Source organism: Meriones unguiculatus, chromosome 6 (genome assembly GCF_030254825.1).
Source record: "Meriones unguiculatus strain TT.TT164.6M chromosome 6, Bangor_MerUng_6.1, whole genome shotgun sequence".
Taxonomy (NCBI): domain Eukaryota; kingdom Metazoa; phylum Chordata; class Mammalia; order Rodentia; family Muridae; genus Meriones; species Meriones unguiculatus.
Window position 1 is genome coordinate 122,517,132 of NC_083354.1, and position 15,036 is coordinate 122,532,167.

The window sequence follows — 15,036 nt, forward strand, 5'->3', positions numbered from 1 at the left end:
CCAAATAGTCCAATTTAAAAGTGGGATACAGAGCTAGATAGAGAATTCTCAACAGAGGAATCTTGAATGGTAGAGAAGCAATTAAAGAAATGCTCACCGTCTTTCATCATCAGCGAAATGCAAATCAAAACAATACTGAGATTCCATCCTATACCTCTCAGATGGCCAAGATAAAAAACTCAAGTGACAACACATGCTGGCAGGGATGTGGAGAAAGAGGAACCCTCCTCCATTGCTGGTAGAAATGCAAACTTGCACAATAACTTTGGAAATCAATCTGGTGCTTTCTCAGAAAACTCAGAATAGCCATACCTTAAGACCCAGCTATACCACTCCTGGGCATACACCCAAAAGATGCTCCACCATACAAGGGCATTTTTTCAACCATGTTCATAGCAGCTTTATTCATAATAGCCAAAAACTGGAAGCAACCTAGATGTCCCTTAACCGAAGAATGAATACAGAAATTGTGGTACATTTACACAATGGAATTCTACTCAGCTATTTAAAACAAATAAATCATGAAATTTGCAGGCAAATGAATGGAACTAGAAAAGATCATCCTGAGTGAGGTAACAGACCCAGAAAGAGCTTTTTTTCCCTTAAACTATGCCAGGCATGCTAGCTCATGCCTTTACTCCTAGCACATGGGAAGCAGAGGCTAGTAGATCTTTGAGTTCGAGGACAGCCTGGTCTACAGTTAATTCCAGGCCAGCCAGGGCTACAGAGTGAGTGTCTGTCAAAAAAAAAAAAAAAAGAAAGAAAGAAAGGAAGGAAGGAAGGAAGGAAGGAAGGAAGAAAGGAAAGGAAAGGAAAGGAAAGGAAAGGAAAGGAAAGGAAAGGAAAGGAAAAGAAAAGAAAAGAAAAGAAAAGAAAAGAAAAGAAAAGAAAAGAAAAGAAAAGAAAAGAAAAGAAAAGAAAAGAAAAGAAAAGAAAAGAAAAGAAAAGAAAAGAAAAGAAAAGAAAAGAAAAGAAAAACCCTAAAGGTTGATGTTGTCTTTTGGTTAGCATAAATGGAGGTGGTCTGGGGGATGGCTCTATGCAAACATTCCCTTTCCACACTAGTGGCCCTTCAGTCAGCTCTTATCTTTCTGTTTCAGAAAATTATGTGGCTCTGGTTGTTTTAATAAAAGAACCCAACAACATAAAACTCCTTGCATGCTTTATGCAGTTGGAGAATTTTAATATTTTTCATTTATTGTTGTAAAACCAAAGGCGACTGTAGTATTTTCATATGTAGCTGTTATACGTAGGATAACCTGTCTTTGTAAGGACAAAACACTCTTGAAAACAATGTTCCTAGATAGTTTCCCCTTCAACTTAAGCATCTTGTTGGTAGGTAAGCTTCTTGTTTAAATCTGAAAACAAAACAAAACAAAAACTCATATTAGATTGTTGAATTTCTGAATTACAATGACGAAGAGTTTATAATAACCCAAAATTGGAGATTTTTACATTCTCCGGGGAAAATGCTGTTTTGAAAACTGTTTATTCATGCTATATGTTTAAGACAAATCTTTTTTTTTTTATTTTATTTTTCTTTTTAGTTACATTTTGTTAACTCTGTGTCCCAGCTGTATCCCGCTCCCTCATTCCCTCCCCAACCCCACACTCCCTCCCTGGTCTCCTCCCTGCCCCTTTCCAAGTCCACTGATAGGGGAGGACTTCCTCCCCTTTCATTTGACCCTGTTTTATCTTAAACAAGAGGGACAACCATATAAGAAGGACAGACAGTAAGTCAGATCATCTCTAGATCAAGAGCAATTAACTTCTTAAACTCACCTCACAGCCTTTGACTTGTCTCTGAAATCTCCTGAAATTTGATTCCTACACATAATCCTAGAAAAAGAACCCATAGTTAGCTTTTCTGTAACAGGCCACTAAGCTAAGAGTTCATGTTTCTGTGTATTGGGATTGCTCTCCCGGAAGTGAAGTTGTGGTTTCGTCTTGTACTTTGTATCGCCTGGAGCATTTGCAAGCCCAAACTAGAATTCTCAGTACCTAATTCTCCTCAGAGTTCAATTTTCACCTTGTTAGAGGTCATGTGTTCTCTTTTTCCACTGTCTAGCTTCCAGCTGCTTCCCTCACCAGTTTAACTATGGGCATCGTACTTGTTTGTCATTCAGGGGGTTATTCTAGTATCCTTTATCTTATTGCTTATTTCTCAAAGAAGTGACTCAGCCTACAAGCAAACTTTCTTTCCTGTTGGATATTCATAGTATGAATATTCATAGTTGGATATTCATATCATTTTCTGAAGGAAATTAATTACATTGTATAATATCAGATAATTTAAGTTTCTTAAATCTATGTACAAAAGAACCCACCCAACTAGGACTCTATTTATAACAGTGTCATCAAGATTCACATTTATGATCTCTGAAAATTACATTGATGACATGAGTTGTCATCAATATGCCAATAAGTTGTTAGCGCTCTCTCTCTCTTTTCTGGAATCTTGCCCTATGTTACATGTTGACAACTGGTATTGGCTTTCCATCATTTTATAAAATCTTTACAGTATTATCTCAAACTGGTTGGAAATTCTGTGTCAGAATCTCATGTTAATCATTTTTAAAGACATAGGGGTTAGGTCCATTGAATCTCTCTCAATTGTTCTCCCTTCCTATTCTGATTTATCAGGGAAATCTATAGGCCCAAGAGATGGCATAATACAGCTGGCAAGAACTTTCATAATGGCTTTATTGAACACCTCTACCTCCTAGGCAATCGAGAGGATCTGGGGAAAGCTTTAGTGCATAAGTGTGACACTAAGCCATAATTGCTGTTATAGGGCACACAAAGGGATTTCTCACAGACTCCACATGGTGATGGACTGGGGATAGCCTTGCTTCTGTATAAATATTTTACAAACATTTCATGTGGGGGAAAAAAAAAGGTTAAGTATTTACCTAACCAAAGGCCCACAAGTCCCAGCCAGCCCCAGACTGGCTGAGACCACTTCCTGTACAATGCTGGAGAATTGAGTTAGAGGCTCTTATCCAGCTATTTATGAAATTCCAGTTAGACCTACTCCTTTCATTTTACCACATAAACAAATGCCATATATAATTTTAGAACTTGTCTAAGGATTTAAGGGAAAAGAAAGAGGAATGAAAGAAATAACAGGATAGGAATAGAACATCCAAATGAGATGTAGAAATTTTAACCAAATAAGTTTTGTGTTTGCTTGTTTGATGGCAATTAGCTAAACCCACTTATTTGCTAAGAGATGAAACTTTAGTAGTTGATGAACCCACTCTGTTTCTTTTGTGAGATACAAACATGGTATACAGTGTACTGCTGAGCACACTAATGGATCTTTTTTTACATGGTTTCTTACAGTTTCCAGAATCATGTAAAGAATGTTCAAATTGTGCTAATTTTTCCAGGGGTGTTGTAAGTTATCAGTGTGCTGTAGCTTGACTCTGAAATGCCTCCACACTCCTGCAGGATGCTTGTTCCCTAGCTACATGTTACAGTTGTGTAGCTTGGTGACACAACTAACCAAGTTGTCTTCTTGTAGGATGCCTAACAATGGGAGTAGAGGCTGTCTCTGATGCTCTTGCAGGCTTTTGTGACCCTTTTCCTCATACTGGGTTGCCTTATGCAGCCTTAATTTGAATCATACTTTAGCTTGATATGCTATGTTTGGTTGATATCCCTGGGAGGCCTGAAGAAAAATGGAGGAAGGGTAGCGTGGGGAGGGGGAGATGATGAGTGGGGAGTTGGGAGGGATGAGAAGAGGGATGCAAAACTGTGATCAGAATGTAAAAAATAAAAGATAGATAGATAGATAGATAGATAGATAGATAGATAGATAGATAGATAGATAGATGAATAAAACTTTCTATAGATCCTAGGCCCAGTGCAAATTACTGTATTACCAAACTGCAGTAGATTTCCTTTTACTACATTTTGGTGTTGAATACACACAATCTGCTGGTTGGCCTTGATGCCATGGGTTTACAATCTGTGCACTCAAAAGGCATGGAAAGAAGACAAAAGGAAGGGGAAAGAGGAGAAGGTAAAAGGAGTTGAGAGCAGGATTATCAAGCTAAGTGGGATTCCAGGGCCAAAGTATATGTGAATAATAAGTTTCTGTTTTTCAGTAAAGTCTCAACACAATGAACCATATACTTACAACCATATATGTTAGGGGTTGGTCTAAAGCTTGTATTTTGATGCTAATTGCTGGCCCTCAAGATCTAGTTCCTGCCCCATCCTTGTTGTATAAACCTATCTAAGACATTATTCCAGATTGGTTAATTAAAAAAAGCCTGTACCTGGGTAGGAAGGAAAGAGGTAGGTATGACTAAGGTTCCCAGGCTTTGGGGACAGGAGAATCATGGGACAGACAGGAAGAGAGGAGGAAGGAGGACACCATGATGGGTTGGCATGGAGAAGGAACCATGTGGCTGGGAGGAAGGACTCCAAGGATGGTGAATAGAGAAAGCAACCCAGGATAAGCCAACTATGGATGGGAGATAGGCTAAACAGAAATGGTTAAGGCAGATGTCATTGGATGGGGGCTGGGAAGTGGATGTTCAAGTTATTGAGACAGCATAGGTGGAATATCTGCCCAGCCCAAGGTAAATGAGGCAATTATAAAATATAGCAGGCGTCTGCGTCTTATTGATTGTGATAGTGTGTTAAATAATACCACTGAAATAATTATTATTAGCCCGATAGCATTTATTTTCAACAACATATCTATTATAGGCACACACACACATGTTGAAGTCCTAAGTTGTGGTATTCACATATACCAGAGACCACAAAAAGCTGAAAGTTGTGGCTGGATACGAATATATGACCACATAGGCATTTTATAGAATATATAATTCAACGTATGTGAAATCTACCTCTGCACATTGAACTTCAATCAAGGACATACGCAGCATCATTCAATACCATCAATCATTGGTCAAAAAAAATGCACCACAGGCTTACCTACAGGCTGGTCTGATGGAGCCACTTTCTCAGCTGAAGTTCCCTCTTCTCAGTTGACTCTAACTTGTGTCAAGTTGACAAGAAAAGAAAAAAAAAGAATTAAAAAAAAGACCAACTAACCAGGATATTGTGTGTGTGTGTGTGTGTGTGTGTGTGTGTGTGTGATGCCACAGTATATAAGTTCAAAGGACAACTGACTTAGACATTGTTCTATTGCTATGAAGAGACACCATGACCATGGCAGCTCTTATAAAAGAAAGCATTTAACTGAGGCCTTGCTTTCAGTTTCAGAGGTTTAGTCTACTATCATCATGAGGGGCGCATGGTGGTGTGCAGGCAACGGCTGGATCGGTAGCTGAGAACTATATCGTGATCCATAAGCTGAGAGAAAAGGGCTCTGGGCTTGGCATGGGCTTTTGGAAACCTCAAAGGCAAATCCTCAGTGACACACTTCCTCCAACAAGGCCACACCTCCTAATCCTTTTAATCCTTTCAAATTGTGCCACTCCCTGGTGACTATGCATTCAAATATATGAGCTTAGGGGGGCCATTCTTATTCAAACCACAACAGTTTAAGAGATTCAGTTCTGACCTTCATGCTCAACAGACTTGGCAGAAGCCTTTACCTGCTAAGCCATCTTACCTTCTCAAATGTGAACACTTCTAAATCCCACATAATAATTACTATACTTATAATGAGTTTGTACTTTATTAAATATTAAATGTATTCTTATTAATGATAACTTTATGACAGATGCCTGAAGAGGATTCCTAGCACGCTGTGACTAAGATTAGCTAACTATGTAGTTATGAAGTAAATTTCAAAGACAGTATGTTACCAATTAACTTTCCATTGATGGACTTTTTCTTCAAATAGCACTCAAAGATTTTCATCATCTACATTATAATAATTGACTGTATATACTTCACTGCCAAAGCCCGGAAGACAGAGGAGTGCCAGACAGGTGGGCTGATACTTAAATGGCCCAAATAGTCACCAGTTGCTTCCTCATGACATGCTAATAATGAGATTCCAGAATTTTTTCCTAGTGTCCTGTAGAGCCGTTAGCTCTTCTGTTGATTCCATTAATTATCTAGTGGCCTCTTACAGAGTAAGCCTGACTTCCTGCAGCTTCCCCTAATGTTGACAACAATCATCCTCAAATACTGAAGAGGATCACCCTAGCCCCTGACTTCTGTGAAGCCCTCATTATGGAAATGATTGATGGCATGGGCCAAACTCAGTAGAGACTATCAAAAGCACAAAAATAAAACCATAAGCATTGCTGCTATGATCTACAGGAGATTTGTGAATTGAAAGGTTGGTCCCCAAGGTAGCAGGGTTCAAGTGTTCAGATTTGGTTCAAAGGAAGTGATCAGTCCAGTCATAAGGGCTCTGACTTCCTGGTTGTAGCCATTCACTTATGATTGATGGATTCAAAACTTGATCAAATTACTGAGAGCCAATTAGAAGCATTAGAATCTTGCCTAGTTGGAGGAAATAGATCTCTGGCAGTGTCTTTCCTCTCCATGTCTCTCTGTTTCCTGACTGGGAGAAAGAGATGCTCCACTACACATCCCCGCCATCATGTTCTGCCCCATTATGGTGAAAGACAATTCAAACAGCTGGTTATAGACTCAATCTATGAACCAAAATAAACCTCCCCTTCCTTTAAGTTGTTTCTCTCAGGACATTTGCCCCATCAGTAAACAATGTACTTGTGGGGTTACATGAGCCATGAAACCGAGGGAGCCAGCCAGGAACAAGAGTAAGGTCCAAACACCAAAAACCTCATCTTGAGACCAGCAGGAGTAAGGACCAGTCCCATCTTGTGGGCCTGCATGCCCCAGTGCAAGTAGCCTTGTGACCCCTACCTCTGCCACTCTTGGGGTAGTCAGGTAGCCCGGTGGCCAGATTTCAGGTTAAAACTTTTTTCCTATTTCCTCTGGAATTCTTCTCCATGCAAATGAAGGATTATGAGCACTTCAGCCACAGCCAATGATGCACATTCACCCTGAAAACCCCTATCCACTTCCCCAAAATTTATATAGCCTTTATTCCCCTCAACAAAGGAGAGTTGTCTCACTGAAAACCGTCTCAGAGAAGGCCTTTTCTCTCACCCTCAAGGAAATTCTGCTAACCCACCCACCTGGTTGCTAACCCACCGGCCTGGTTAAGCTTCATTCCTTCCAATCCAGCCTGGCACCCAATGGTGTTTGGATGCCCCTAGGGCAGTAGGGAACCCAGGCTGCTATGTGCTGGGGTCTGCATATTCATTCTGTGCCTCGTATTCACAAAATCTTAGCTTCCAAGGTGATGGTGCTGGGGGTGGAGAATACAGGAACTTAATTAAGCTTTATCCATCTGGACTACAGTCCTTAAAAGAAAGACAAATGCAGTTCCTTCATCCTTTTACCATGGAAAGACACACTTAGAAGGCACTGTCTATGCCCCAGAAGCTAAGCCCAACACCCAATCAACAGCAGTTTGAAGTCTCCATTTTCCTTAACTGTTAAAAATAAATTTATACATTTATAAGCCAGCTAATTTATGACATTTTATTATAGACACCCAAACAGAATAAGCCAAGCACTAAATGCTAATGTCCACTTAATTACTTTATTTCAAAAGACAAGCCACATGAGACCATTAGGAAGCAAATGGGATAATAATTCAGCAAGAACTTTTATGACGTTGGATGTTAAGAACATCCGGCAGATGTGTTTTCCCTCTGCTGACTGCCTTTTTCAACTAAAATGAAAATAGTGGGCCAAAGTCCCTCCTACAGCATTTGGCTGCCCTTACAAGGGTTTACAAATAAACAGATTTCTTTTCTGAAAAATCTAGACTCATGGCATTCCACAAAGAACGTCTACATGACTCACACAGCTTTAACCACTTGCCGTTCAAATATCACATTGAAAATTAATTTGACAACCAGTCTTTTTATGAAAACCAGAAGCAAGACTAACTACATCTATTATTGTTAATTTACTGTTGCTATGTTAAAACACCGTAACTAAGGGCATCTTAGAGAAGAAAAAGGTAATTTGGGTTTACGGTTCTAGAGGGAAGTATGCCAGCAAGCAACAGGAATGGCTGATGAAGCAGAAGCTGGTTCACATCTTAAGCCACAAGCAGGAAGCAGAAAGAACACACTTGGAATGGTAGGAGTTTTGAAACTCTCAAAGCCCACCACAAACTCATTGTAATTCCTAAAATCAATGTGTAAGCCTCACATGCTCAGAAACCAGGTGACTTCTTTAAATTGTAGATCTTGGGAAATAGCAAAGCCTCATGGGTAAGTATGGTACCCTACAAATTTGTCCTTCAAAGTCCCTGCAACATGTGGCTCAAGGCCATTCCACTGGGAAATTCTAGGAGAATGGTCTTGACCAAAGTCCATCTGCAGGACTTTTAATAATTGCTTGCTTTAAATTTGGCCCAAAATATGAAGTCAGTTTTTCTAGAGAATTGCAGAATTAGCAGTCATATCTCCTAAACATACCCAGACAATGCCACAAACTGGAAAGTATTCAAATGCCCAAGACTATGGGGAATGTCTCATGCAAACCACCATAGATTATCAAGGAATTTGTGCAAGACCACAAGTATGCTTCAAGCCCTCATGACCTATAGAAGATACAGTTGTGTGCCATCTTGTTTAAGGCTCAAATAGGTCCACAGAGATACGTTTCTATACAATAACTAAGGCTTCAAAGTGAAGTGCTGGCTTCCTATCAAGGAAGACTGTGGCTTTGAAATGTTGTTTGAGAAAGGATCTGTGTTTTAACACCAGTTCTGGGACAGGCTCTATGGAGAAGGATCTGAGTCCGAGGGACAAAACTGGAAAGGCAAAGTATGACATGACTGTATATATCCATGAACTACGGGAGCCCAGGCAGACTCCTTCAGAAGCTTAATAAATGTGGAGCTAGAGGAGTGGGTTAGTGTAGGAATAAGCTCACTGTATAATTCAAATGCTGATTTCTGTACCCCCCATATTTGGTTGCAGTCCTTGTTCTAATAATCTCCTGCCTCACTGTTGTGTAAACACTGCTCTCCAGTTGTCCCCTGATATGCCAATAAAGCAGCTTACTGCCAATCATTGAGTAAGGGAGAAAGTGGGGCTGGACTTTCTGCCAGCCAGGGGAAAAGGAGTTAGAGAGGAAGTAGGAAATTGAACCACAAAAAAGGTCCAAGAGACATCAACAGAGTAGCTGGAGCAGGCAAAGCTACAAAGTGCACTTGTCTCTGGGATATATGCTGAGAGGAAAACAGATTAGCTCAGAGGGTAAGGATAGAGTAATAGCTGCTCAGGTAATGTGTTGATAAGCTTATTATTAAACAAATATAATAGAGTCTCAATAATTTGTGTGATTCCTGGGTTAAGAGAGAAACTGAGAAACAAACACAATTATATAAAATTAACTTTTAACAGGTTAGGATGGGCTTCACACATAGACAAGCCAAGAGGATGATGACCAAAACCCAACCAAACCAAACAAACAAACAAACAAACCATCAAGTGAACCCCAGAGGTTATGGCTAAGAAAGGTGTTACTCTTTGTTTCATGGGTAATGGAGTCTGCAGCTTGGGTTCCTACCAAGATGACTGATTATTGGGGACACATTTGGGAAACATCATCCCTGCAGCCAGCAAAGGCTCTGGCTTGTGAGCAGAAACTCTCAGAAGAGCTGCAACTGGCATTGATAAGTGGCCCCCACATAAAGAAAGAAAGGAATCTCTTGCTGCAGCTGCTGCTACAGTGGCTTTAAGATGCAAAAAGAGTAATTGCCATGATGTTGGGAACAGGTCTTAGTTATGGTGTTTTATCATAGCAACAGGCAGAGATAAAAGAAGGGTCTGCATATAAAGCAGAGGGGACTCTACTACCAATAAAGCAGGGTGGGTGTTAAAAATTAAGAAGAAGCAGGAGTCAACCGATACTCTCTGTGAGAGATTTATTAGGAGGGAAGGGGGAGCAGGACATGGAGAGAGAGAGAGAAGGAAAGGGGCACCCCAAGAGAAAGAGACAGAGAGAGAGAGAGAGAGAGAGAGAGAGAGAATAAGAGAGTAAGAGGGTAAGAGAGAGAAGTAAGAGAAAGTAAGAGAGAGCGCACGTGTCCGAGTTGACCCTTTAAAGGGCAAGGTAACCATGCCTTCCAGGTGTGGCCACCTGGCTGGTGACACAAGATGACATCATAGGTTGCTGAGTAACCCAGGAGCAGGTCGTGTTCCAAAATACTAACATTCCTCCCTTTTTCTATAATTAAAAAATGGGGAGCTTGGGCTGCTTTTTGTAAGGTAAGTTAAAGTATATAAATTTAGGCTCATTGGAAGCAGCTCTTGGTTATCATGCAAGGTTTTGAGAGAGAGAAGAATTATAGCAACAAAATGGTCAGATTGCAAGGTCAAGAGTAAGGGAAGCCTCTGCCCTGGAAAATTTAGGGTAGAGGGTTGTCAATAGAGAGAGTTGCCAGCCATGCAAGGCAGCAGCAGGTAGGGACTGGGGAACACTGAGAGAACCTGGAGCTGCCTGTCCTGGTCCTGAAGCACACCATTTCAGCCTTTTGTTAACAAGTGAATAACGGGTGTAGATTCTCTTCTGGCTACGTCCTGCTGACACTGGGGGCGCTGTAGGGAGATCAAAAGGCTGAAATGTTGGCCAAGTCCAGGAAGAATAGGCTGCTTTGATGCTTTCTAGGGTCTGCAAGAACTTCCATGGCTGGAAGGCATGGTTACCTGCACCTTCCAACCAGCTTGTTGGAAGTCTGTAAGGTCAGAGCTGAACACCTGCAGCTTGTTGGAAGTCCGTGAGGTCAGAGTTGAACACCTGTAGCTGCTTTGGCGCTGTTGTGGCTATAGGAAACATCTGTGTCTAGCAGGACACTGAAACACATATATAGGCAAAAGATAAAGTTGAGTAGGCGGACAATGCACCATTATTACTATTTAAAGAAATATGAGGCTGGTTAACCGATATTCTCTGCAAGGAGTTTATTAGGAGGGAAGGGGGAGCAGGACATGGGGAGAGAGAGAGAGAAAAGGGAAAGGGGATGGGTGCCCCAAGAAAGAGAGAGAGAGAGAGAGAGAGAGAGAGAGAGAGAGAGAGAAAGAGTAAGAGGGTAAGAGAGGTAAGTAAGAGAGTGTAAGAGAGGGAAAGTAAGAGAGTATAAAAGAGACCACGTGTCAGGGTTAGCCCTTCAAGGGGCAAGGTAACCACGCCTTCCAGGTGTGGCCACCTGGCTGGCGATATATGACGACATCATAGATTGCTAGGTAACACAGGAGCAGGTTGTGTTCCAAAATACTAACAGTGGAGACATCGTTGGAGATGATGAGAACCAAGATTGAAGCTTCCTTTACCTGCCATGGAGCTTCAGCTTCCTCCGTTATGGAACCGTTGGGTTTGTGTTGTTAGATATTGTCCCATTGTGTGGCTAACTAGCCTGGATTGCACTGACCTTTTAGCCTTTCAAATGGGATTAGAAACAAGGACCTCTCAGACTAGAATAAGTTTTTGGTTTTTTATTTTCTTTTATTTTTAAAATTCTTTTTTTCTTCACAATTTATTCATTATATATCCCAATTGAATCCCTCTCCCTCAACTCCCCAAGTCCCACCCTCCTTCTCTCTTCCCCTCATGTCCTTTCCCTAGTCCACTGAAATGGGGGTGGGGGGGTTCCTCCACTATTGCCATCTGCCCATAGCTTGTTAAGTCTCATCAGGACTGCTTGGATCCTCTTCCTCTGTGGTCTGGCAAGGCTGCATCACCAGGGGTGAGTGATCAGATCAGAGAACAGTCAATTGAGTTCATGATAGAGACAGCCCCTGATCCCTCACTGAGAGATCCACATGGAGACTGAGCTGTCAATAGACCACATCTGAGCAGGGGGTCTAGGTCCTCTCCATGCATGGTCCTCCATTGGTGCATCAGTCTCTGCAGGAGCCCCTGGATTCAGATCTTTTAGTTTGGTTGGTCTCCTGCCCCCTCCATGTCCCTCTAATCCCATGTCTCTCTTCCTCCATAAGAATCCTGGCACTCTGCCCAAAGTTTGGCCCTGAGTCTCAGCATCTGCTTTAATTCTCTGTCGGGTGGATCCTAATATCCAGAATATATAAAGAACTCAAGAATTTACACACCAACAAACCAAATAATCCAATTAAAAAATGGAATACAGAGCTAAGCAAAAAAATCTCAATAGAGGAATATAGAATGGCAGAGAAACATTTAAAGAAATGCTGAACACCCTTAGTCATCAGGGCAATGCAAATCAAAACAACTCTGAGATTCCATCTTACACCCATCAGAATGGCTAAGATCAAAAACTCAAGTGACAACACATGCTGGAGACTAGAATATTTTTAATACAATAATATAAATTTTAATACTCTTTAAATTTTTATTTGTGTGTGTGCATACCACATGTATGTGAGTGTTGCCACAGCCAGAAAAAAACATTTGTGAGCTGTCCAGTGTAGATATTGGAAAAGGAACTTGCATCCTCTAGAAAAACAGCAAGCATTCTTAAGTGTTCTTCCCAAAGCCCTGCCTTTTGTGCTCATAGTATTTTGCCTCCCACCTCTTCTGCCCAGCTGGACTTTATGCCCCAAGCCAACTAAGAGCCACACTTTCCCCTACCGCACACTGTGCTTCATATTCTCTCTGAGAAACACACACATGCACACACACGTGCGTGCACACACACACAGTAATGGGCTGCTTTCCTTTGCTGTTGGGCATAGCCAGATCTCACTGGTTTACCTTCAGACTGACATGGTCTTTAACAAAAGACTCTGAAAATACAAAATGTTTGTTTCAGGAGCAAGTTTAAGTCACGGTGTCAGTTTTCCAGCTGTTCTGTAAAAGAAGTTTAACCTCAACACTCAGCAAGAAGAACTGTTTCCACCATTAATATGCTAATGTAGGTCTCCTTAGGTTAGCCTAGGCTAAAGCTCATGGTAGAGTTTAGCGTACAATAGCTATGTATTTGCACCAAATTCACAGAGGCTATGGAAAGCCAGGGAGATGCCTGAGAGCTTGTAGGTTCAGTCCTTTGTATGCTAAACTTGTCCTTAAAAAGTTGCCAGCGAGCAGTTAGCGTGTAGAACTTGGGCACTCCAGACAGCAGGACAATTCACATTCTGAGGCTGTGTCTAAGGGCACAAGGGTCCATCATGCTAATCAAACCAATGTTAAATTTAAGTTTAACGGCTTGTTTATTTGTAGAGTTTTCCATTTAATACACTCAAACCATAGTTGACCACGTTTAATTAAAACGCCAGAAGAAGAAATAATTCGTGATGAGGAAGAACGGCTGTATAACCTGGACTCCTCCACCGGTCTGTAATTGGACCAAGCCTCACTTCAAATCACCTTGCCCTGAGTTATTTCTGGAGGTTATTTGGGGGTGGGGGTGGGGAGTAAGATTCAAACATCTGTCTTCTTTCAACTTCCGTCTAGAACTTACTTCTGTCAAGGCCAGGTCCCCTGAATCACCTCCTGCCACTGTAACTGTAGCGCACAGACGGTCCAATTGGTCGTAAATACACACAAACCTAAAGTAACTCCTAACAGTAGTAGTGCGCGCCTATGATCCCAGCATTCAGGAGGCAGGAGAGCCATGAGTTCAAACTCAGCCAGAACTTCAGGGGGGAATCGCATCTCAAAAGTAAGCTGCAGACTGGGGAGGTGGGTGCAGTGTGCGCCATGGAGGCATGAGGACCAGAGTCTGGATCTCCATCACCCACTGCCACCCTGCGATCCCAGGGCTTGGGAGCTGGAGTCGGAGGGTCCTCAAACCAAGCAGCTAGCATAGCGTGGCAGGAGTGTGCTCAATCAAGAAAGGCACCCACCTCTGGCTGCCATGTGCTCGTGCACACACAAACACAAAACAAAAACAACAAAAACGGGGCTGCAAAGATGACTTGGTGTGTAAAGCACTTGCTGAGCCAGGGTGAGGAAGTGTGATCCCAGAGCTCAAGTCAAGCCTCCTGTGGGAGGGGTCTCCTGTAATCACAGTCTCCCTTGGTGAGACAGGAGATGGCGGATGGAGAATCTCTGAAGGAAGGAAGCACGCCTTCTAGCCTGGCACACGCAGGTGCAAACAAGAGACCAAGTCACCTGAACTAGGTATGCCACCGCCCCTCACACACATACACACACACACACACACACACACACACACACAAACACACGAATGCTTGCACATACACACATACACAAGATTTTTAATGTAATTAATTCTGTGCCATTTATTTACCTTAACTACTTCCAAAAGAATTTAAATTGTTTTAAATTTAAGCAATGGAACAAGGAGAAAGCGCGTTTGTTGAAGTGTAATCTCCAAAAGATACAAAGATGAAAATGAGACACAGATTGCAGGCTGAGGTGCTGTGCATATTGGCAAGGTGGCCTCAATGGCCAGCAGCCACCACGAAAAGGGAATTATGGATAAAGCCCATCCCAGTCTCAAATAAACCTGACAAGCACTCTTCCTTTTCATGGAGTCATAAGGAAATCTGTCTTTAGTTGAGTTCCTTTATTCCTGTTTCCTTGCAGTAGAGAGGAGAACATGGGGGATATTTGTCATCTTCCATTGGAGTGAGATGCTAGCTGCTCACTTGTTTGTAAACATTTCTTTAGTTTAAAAGAAAAAAATGAAAACAGCAATTAGCCTACCCCTTCCCCTATTTCATCAAATGGGTGATCCAAAGAGACTTGATGAAGATCCTCCAGGGACGGAACAGGTTTTAGCCTTCAATCTATTCATCTACCAAACTATTTGCAAACAAATCTTATCAACTTTCTACTGCGTAGTCTCACTTCACCACTTACACATTATTTCCCATTGCACAGCTAGTCTGGTTTTGATTTGTTTTGTTGTTGTTTGGGTTTTCAAGACAAGGTTTCTCTGGGTAGCCTTAGCTGTCCAAGACTTGATTTGTAGACCAGTCTAGCTTCAAATTCACAGTGCCCTTCCTGCCTCTGCCTCTCCCTGAGAGCTGGGATTAAAGGCTGGCATCACCACGCCTGGCTAACTCTATTTATTTTTAAATTCTTTAATTCCATACCTCA

General features: G+C 41.8%; 1 long non-coding RNA gene across 1 annotated transcript; it reads right to left on the reverse strand.

The window, feature by feature from the left end:
- Positions 1-1,176: 1,176 nt before the first annotated feature.
- LOC132654567 (uncharacterized) lies at positions 1,177-5,018 on the reverse strand. The gene is made up of 3 exons (XR_009592188.1): positions 4,954-5,018; positions 1,783-1,839; positions 1,177-1,358 (listed from the first exon to the last, which is right to left on the reverse strand). It is a non-coding gene; the product is annotated as an uncharacterized LOC132654567 (long non-coding RNA).
- Between the last annotated feature and the right edge of the window lie 10,018 nt (positions 5,019-15,036).